Source organism: Dasypus novemcinctus, chromosome 10 (assembly GCF_030445035.2).
Source record: "Dasypus novemcinctus isolate mDasNov1 chromosome 10, mDasNov1.1.hap2, whole genome shotgun sequence".
NCBI classification, from domain to species: domain Eukaryota; kingdom Metazoa; phylum Chordata; class Mammalia; order Cingulata; family Dasypodidae; genus Dasypus; species Dasypus novemcinctus.
Genome location: NC_080682.1, coordinates 42,266,823 through 42,272,859, shown reverse-complemented (window position 1 = coordinate 42,272,859; position 6,037 = coordinate 42,266,823). Strand labels below are relative to the sequence as shown.

General features: G+C 43.3%; 1 pseudogene; it reads left to right on the top strand.

Annotated features, from left to right (window-relative positions):
- The first annotated feature begins 5,091 nt into the window (after positions 1-5,091).
- Positions 5,092-6,037, top strand: LOC101423571 (olfactory receptor 4S1-like; annotated as a pseudogene).

Genomic DNA, 6,037 nt, shown 5'->3' with positions numbered 1-6,037 from the left:
AATTCTCACCCACCTCTTGGTTTACTGTGCCATTCAGTTCCTAGATTATTCTCTAGCATTCTGTCAATTGGCATTTACATACCTAGATTACCATTTTCAGTCACATCCCCATTTATAAACTAGCTGTTACTCACTGTGTGTTACCATCCACTCTATACATTTCCACACTTTCACAGTAAAGCTAATTTTAAAACTTCTACAACCATTAAACATCAGTAGTCCACTCAGTCCTTTAAGAATCCACCACCTACCACCAGGTTTTGAAGATATTTTCCTGCAATTTCTTCTAGAAGTTTTATGGTTCTTGCTTTTATTTTTAGGTTTTTGATCCATTTTGAGTTAATTTTTGGATAAGGTGTGAGATAGGGGTCCTCTTTTCTTCTTTTGGCTATGGATATCCTATTCTTTCAGCACCATTTGTTAAATGGATTGTTCTGCCCAAGTTGTGTGAGTTTGACAGGCTAGTCAAAAGTCACTTGACCGTACATATGAGGGTGTGTTTCTGAACCATCAATTTGGTTCCATTGGTCTATTGTGTCTGTCTTTAGGCTAGTACCATGCTGTTCTTACCACTATAGCTAGGTAATACGATTTAAAGTCTGGAGATGAGGGTTCGTTTTTCCTTTTTATAATGTTTCTGGCTTATTCAGAACCACTTACCCTTCCAAATAAATTTGATGATCATGTTTTCAATTTTTTATTTAATGCTGGTGGGATTTTTATCTGGATTGCATTGCATCTATATATCAATTTGAGTACAATTGACATATTAATGATATTTAGTCTTCCAATCAGTGAGCATAGAATGTTCTTCCAGTTCTTTAGACCTTTTTTTGATTTCTTTAACATTGAATTGCAGTTTTCTGAATACAAGTGCTTTACATCATTGTATTAGTCAACCATAGGGGTGCTGATGCAAATTACCAGAAACTGGTTGGTTTTTATAAAGTGAATTTATTTGGGGTAGGAGCTTACAGATATCAGGCCATAAAGCATAAGTTACTTCCCTCACCAAAGTCTGTTTGGAGGAAGATGACTGATGACATTTACGAGGGTTCAGGCTTCCTGAGTTCCTACATTCCTGGGGCTTGCTTTCTCTGGGTTCAAGGTTCCTTCCTTCCTGGTGCTGGCTTCTTTTTCTTCTGGGTGCTGAATTCCCAGGTTTGCAGCATCAAATTCTAACATCAGAAAATCCCCAACTCTGTTCTTCACCATGCCTTTTATGTGTGAGTCCCTACCCACCAAAGGGTGGGGATGCAATGCCCTAATCATAACTCAGTCATGCCCAGGTTCAAATCAGATTACAAGGATAATCTAATATTTCTTTTTGGAATTCATCAATTATATCAAACTGCTACAATCATTGTTTAAGTTTATTCCTGACTATTTGAGTTTTATCTGTCATATTTTATTTTCACTGCTCTTGAAATTTTAATTACTTTTACTAATGTAATCTTCATTTCTAGACTATCTTCTAGGCCTCTCTTGTCTTTTCAGGCTCTAGCACATTCTGTAATATTTCCTGAAAATCTGGTCTCTTGCTTAGAAATTCTCTCAGTTTCTGTTTATCTGTGAATATTCTAATCTTGCCCTTATTCTGAAAGACAATCTTACTGAGTATAAGATTCTTGGCTGGAAGTTTTTCTCTTGTTATATCTTAAATATATCAGACTCCTGTCTTCTTGCCTCCATCGTTTCTGGTGAGAAAGCAGCACTTAATTTTATTGGATATCCCTTGTATGTTAAGCATTGCTTTTCTCTTGCTCTTCTCAGAATTCTCTCTTTGTCTGGCATTTAACATTCTGATGAGTATGTGTCTTGGAGTTGGTCTATTTGGATTTTTTCGGATGGGAGTATGTTGTGCTTCTTGGACATGAATATCTAGGTCCTTCTATAGGGTTGGGAAATTTTCTACCATTATTTCTTCAAATATTCCTTCTGCCCCTTTTCCCTTCTCTTCTCCTTCTGGGATACCCAAGACATGTATGTTTGCCTATCTTTTGCTGTCCTTTAGTTCCCTGAGACCTTGTTCAATTTTTCCATTTTTTTCTTTATCTGTTCTTTTGCATTTTCACTTTCAGAGACCATTTCTTAAGCTCACCAATCTTTTTTTCTGCCTCCTCAAATCTGCTATTATAGGATTCCAATGTTTTTTAAAATTTCATTTATTGCACATTTCATTCCCATAAGATCTGCTATCTTTCTTTGTATGCTTTCAAATTCTTCTTTGTGTTCATCCAGTGTCTTCTTAATATCCTTAATCTCTTCAGCCAATGAATTGAATTTATTAAGGGGATTTGTTTGAACATATGTGATTAGTTGTCTCAACTCTTTATGTCATTTGGAGACTTATCTTGTTCTTTAACTGGGCCATAGCTTCCTGTTTCTTGGTGTGGATTGTAATTTTTTGTTGGTAACTTGGCATCTAGCTTACTAGAGTATTTATCTGGGTGCTGTTTTTCTCTTTAGTTTAGGGCTTCCTGCCCTTTCTCCCTTGCCAGCTGTACAGTAGGAGCCAAGGATGTAGTTGGTGCTATAAGCTGTGGAGGCTCAAGCTGCCCTCCTTGCCCCAAGGACCATTGAAGCTTCTCCCAATTTTCTCCTTTGCCAGGGGTAGGGAGAGAGTCACAGCTGTGTGGAATAATCCAAGTCGTGCAGGTTCTAACTATGGTTGCCCAGAGACTGACGAAGCTTCATGCCCCTTCTCCCTTACCTGGGGTGGGGATGGAGCTGCAGGTGTGGGCAGCAATGTATGCAGTGTGGGTCCAAGATGACTGCAGTTGCCCCAGTAGACTTCTGATTTTCAATCAGTGCCAGCCAAAGTTATCTGCAGTTAGCTGGGTGGACTGGTACAGGGCCCACCAGCCTCCCCAGAGGTGGGGCTGAAGCATAGGCTAGGGTTGCAGGCCGATCTGGGTGAAAGAAACTGTTGCCTACCATCAGTGAGATATTTGGTCACCCAGTTTTCCCTCTGGCTGGGGTGGAGTCAGAATGGCGGCTACTGGCCTCTTTCTGACTTGGGCTGGTTCACACCCCCCTGTTCCCAAGGTTATATCTTAGCCAACCGAGCCTACCAATCAGTAGCTGAAATCGGCAGCCAACCATCTCCTCCTCCCCTGTTTTTGGGAAATGGATCTTCCAATTCTAGTCACAGAATAGCTCCTGGGGCAATTTGTGTTGCCAGAATAGGATAATCACCAGCCTCCGTGGCTTGGCTGGTGTTGGTGCCCACAGCTTCCAGAGGAAGGTGTAGGTGCCCACAGCTTCTGCTGGAGGTGGCACTTGGGCCTAGGCTGGAGCTGCAGTCAGACCTGCATGGAGAGAAGCCAGTCCCTACCAGCACTGTGATTTTCAGTCTGCCCCACATCTCCCTGTTCCAGGTACAGAGTTAAGATGGCAGTTCCCGGCCTCTTTCTGACTTTGACAGGCCCAAACTTTAGCTTTCTCAGAATTATACTTTAGCATGCTGAATTTGTTCCTCAGTAGCTGAAATTGGTGTCCAACCACCTCTTCTTCCCCCGTTTTTGGGAAGTGGAGCTTTCAATGCCAGCCGTGGAACAGCTCTCGAGGTGGCTTGTGCCTCCAGTGGAGGATGGGCACTGGCCTCCATGGTGTGAATTGTTCTACTTATGAGTCTTCTCTGCACATGTGCAGCCTCCTCCTTCCATTTCTTAAAGGATGTTGTAGGATACTCTTCTGGCCTCCTGGAGCCCCCAAACAGGTGCTTCAGCTAGCTCCAGAGAGCTCTGGGTGTTTACTACCTGCTGTGTAGCAGGAGCTGACTCTAGGAATTCCTTATCCTGCCACCATCTTGCTGGTTCTCACTCCAAGGAGGATGATTTTTAATTCCTAGTTTCTCAGGGGTATTAAAGTAGCAAGGTGCCGTGTGTTTGTCTGTGAATTCTCTGCCAGTGATTGAGCTTGACTGCGGCTAAGTTTAACTGCCTAGAAGACAAACTCAGAAAGTAATTTTAAAAATGAGAGGAAAAGGAATTCTGATAAGCAGCAGGTTTTGACAAGAATTGATTTGTCTTTTCAATTAGGACTCCTGCCTATTGGTTTCCCAGGGTTTTAAATGAATATTAAGAAGGCCACTGGGCTTGTGAAGCAGTGAACAAGGGGAGGAGGGTGAGTGGGAGAAGATCAAGTTAGAGAGTTAATGGGACTAGATCATGTAAAGTCCCAGAGGTCTTGGTAAGGACTCTGACTTTCACTCTGAATGGAGTGGGGAGCCCTTGCTGGCTTCAGAAGAATACTCTGCTGCTGTGATGAGAATACCTTGGGTGGGGTGGGGTATGGGATAAGAGGATAATTAGGGAGAGTAGTTAGGAAGCAAGTGAGAGGTGATTGTGGTTCAGCCCAGAATGGTAGCTGTGGGGGTGGTGAGAAGTAGTTAAGTTCTGGCTGCATTTTGAAGGTAAGGACAAAAGCGTTTCTTAATGAACTAGATATGAGATGTGCAAGAAAGAGGAGATGACTCCAAGACTTTTACTCTGAGCAGTCAGAAGTTTAGAGATGCCATAAGCTGAGATAGAAGGCTGCCAGAAGAATATGTTTTGGGGAAAGATCAGAAGTTCATTCCTTTATCCCACAAAAGTTTACTGAATGCATACCGTGAGTCAGATCCTGAAATAACATTAGTTCAACACTATAAGTCAGGAGCCCTGCCTTCAAGCAACCACAGCCTAGTGGAGAGGGTAGACACATAAATATACAATTATATAACAACATCACACGCATCACGATGAAATATATCTGGGTGTACCAGGTGCGATGGGAACACAGAGGAAGTCATAAGTATATATATATATTTATTAGGTACCAAGACCTGTGCTTGAACTTGGGACCTTGTAAGTGGAGACCAGTGCTCATCTGCTTGAGCCACATCTGCTCACTCTTATATTTTTTTGAACTTAGAAACTGAGGTCCTGAAAAGTTAGTTCATTTGTCAAAGTTCACAGTTAATATATAGCACAACTGGAACCTGAGCACAGTGTGTCTGACTCCCTGGATTTGGGAACTTTTCTAATATCATGTAATTTATGTCCTTGCAGAGCCAACCACTTCCTCAGTGCTTGGAGCAGAGGGTCCATGGACATTAAGAACAACATGACTGAGTTTGTTTTATTTGGCCTTTTCCGGAGCCAGGAGAAGCAGCGTGTGTGCTTCATGGTCTCACTGTCCCGGAGAACTTTCTGGTCATCATCACTATCAATGCCAGCAAGACCCTGAGTGCTCCCATGTATTTCTTCTTCAGCCATCTGTCTTTTGCAGACATGGGCTATCCATCTGCTATCACACTCAAGATAATTGCTGACACTTTGGTGGTACTCAAGACTATCTCCTTCAATGGTTGCATGACCCAGCTCTTCTTTGCACACTTCTCGGGTGGCACAGAGATCTTCCTCCTCCCAGTCATGGCCTATGACTGCTATGTGGCCATCTGCAGGCCCCTGCACTGTACAACCGTCATGGATAGGGGGAAGTATGATCTCTTGGTAGGAGTTTCCTGGGTGGCTGGCTTCCTGCATTCCATCCTGCAGACCCTTCTCATGGTCCAGCTGCCCTTTGTGGGCCCAATGAGATAGACAACTTCTTCTGTGATGTCCATCCTCTGCTGAAGCTGGCCTGTGTGGACACCTATGTGGTGGGGCTCATTGTGGTGGCCAACAGTGGCATGATCTCCTTAGTCTCCTTCCTCATCCTCATCATCTCCTACGTGGTCATCTTACTGAATCTGAGAAGCTGGTCATCCGAGGGCTGGCACAAGGCTCTGTCTACATGTGGCTCACACATCATTACTGTTCTCTTGGTTCTCGTGCCTCCCATGTTCATGTACATCCGTCCCTGCACCACCCTAGCTGCTGACAAACTTGTCATCCTCTTTAACATTGTGATGCCGCCCTTGCTGAACCCTCTGATCTACACACTCAGGAACAATGGGGTGAAAAATGCCATGAGGAAACTGTTTAGGGTTAAGGAGTACTCAGGGGAGAGGTGTATTCCAGGGGGTCCCAGTTCAGCCAAGAAATTTTGA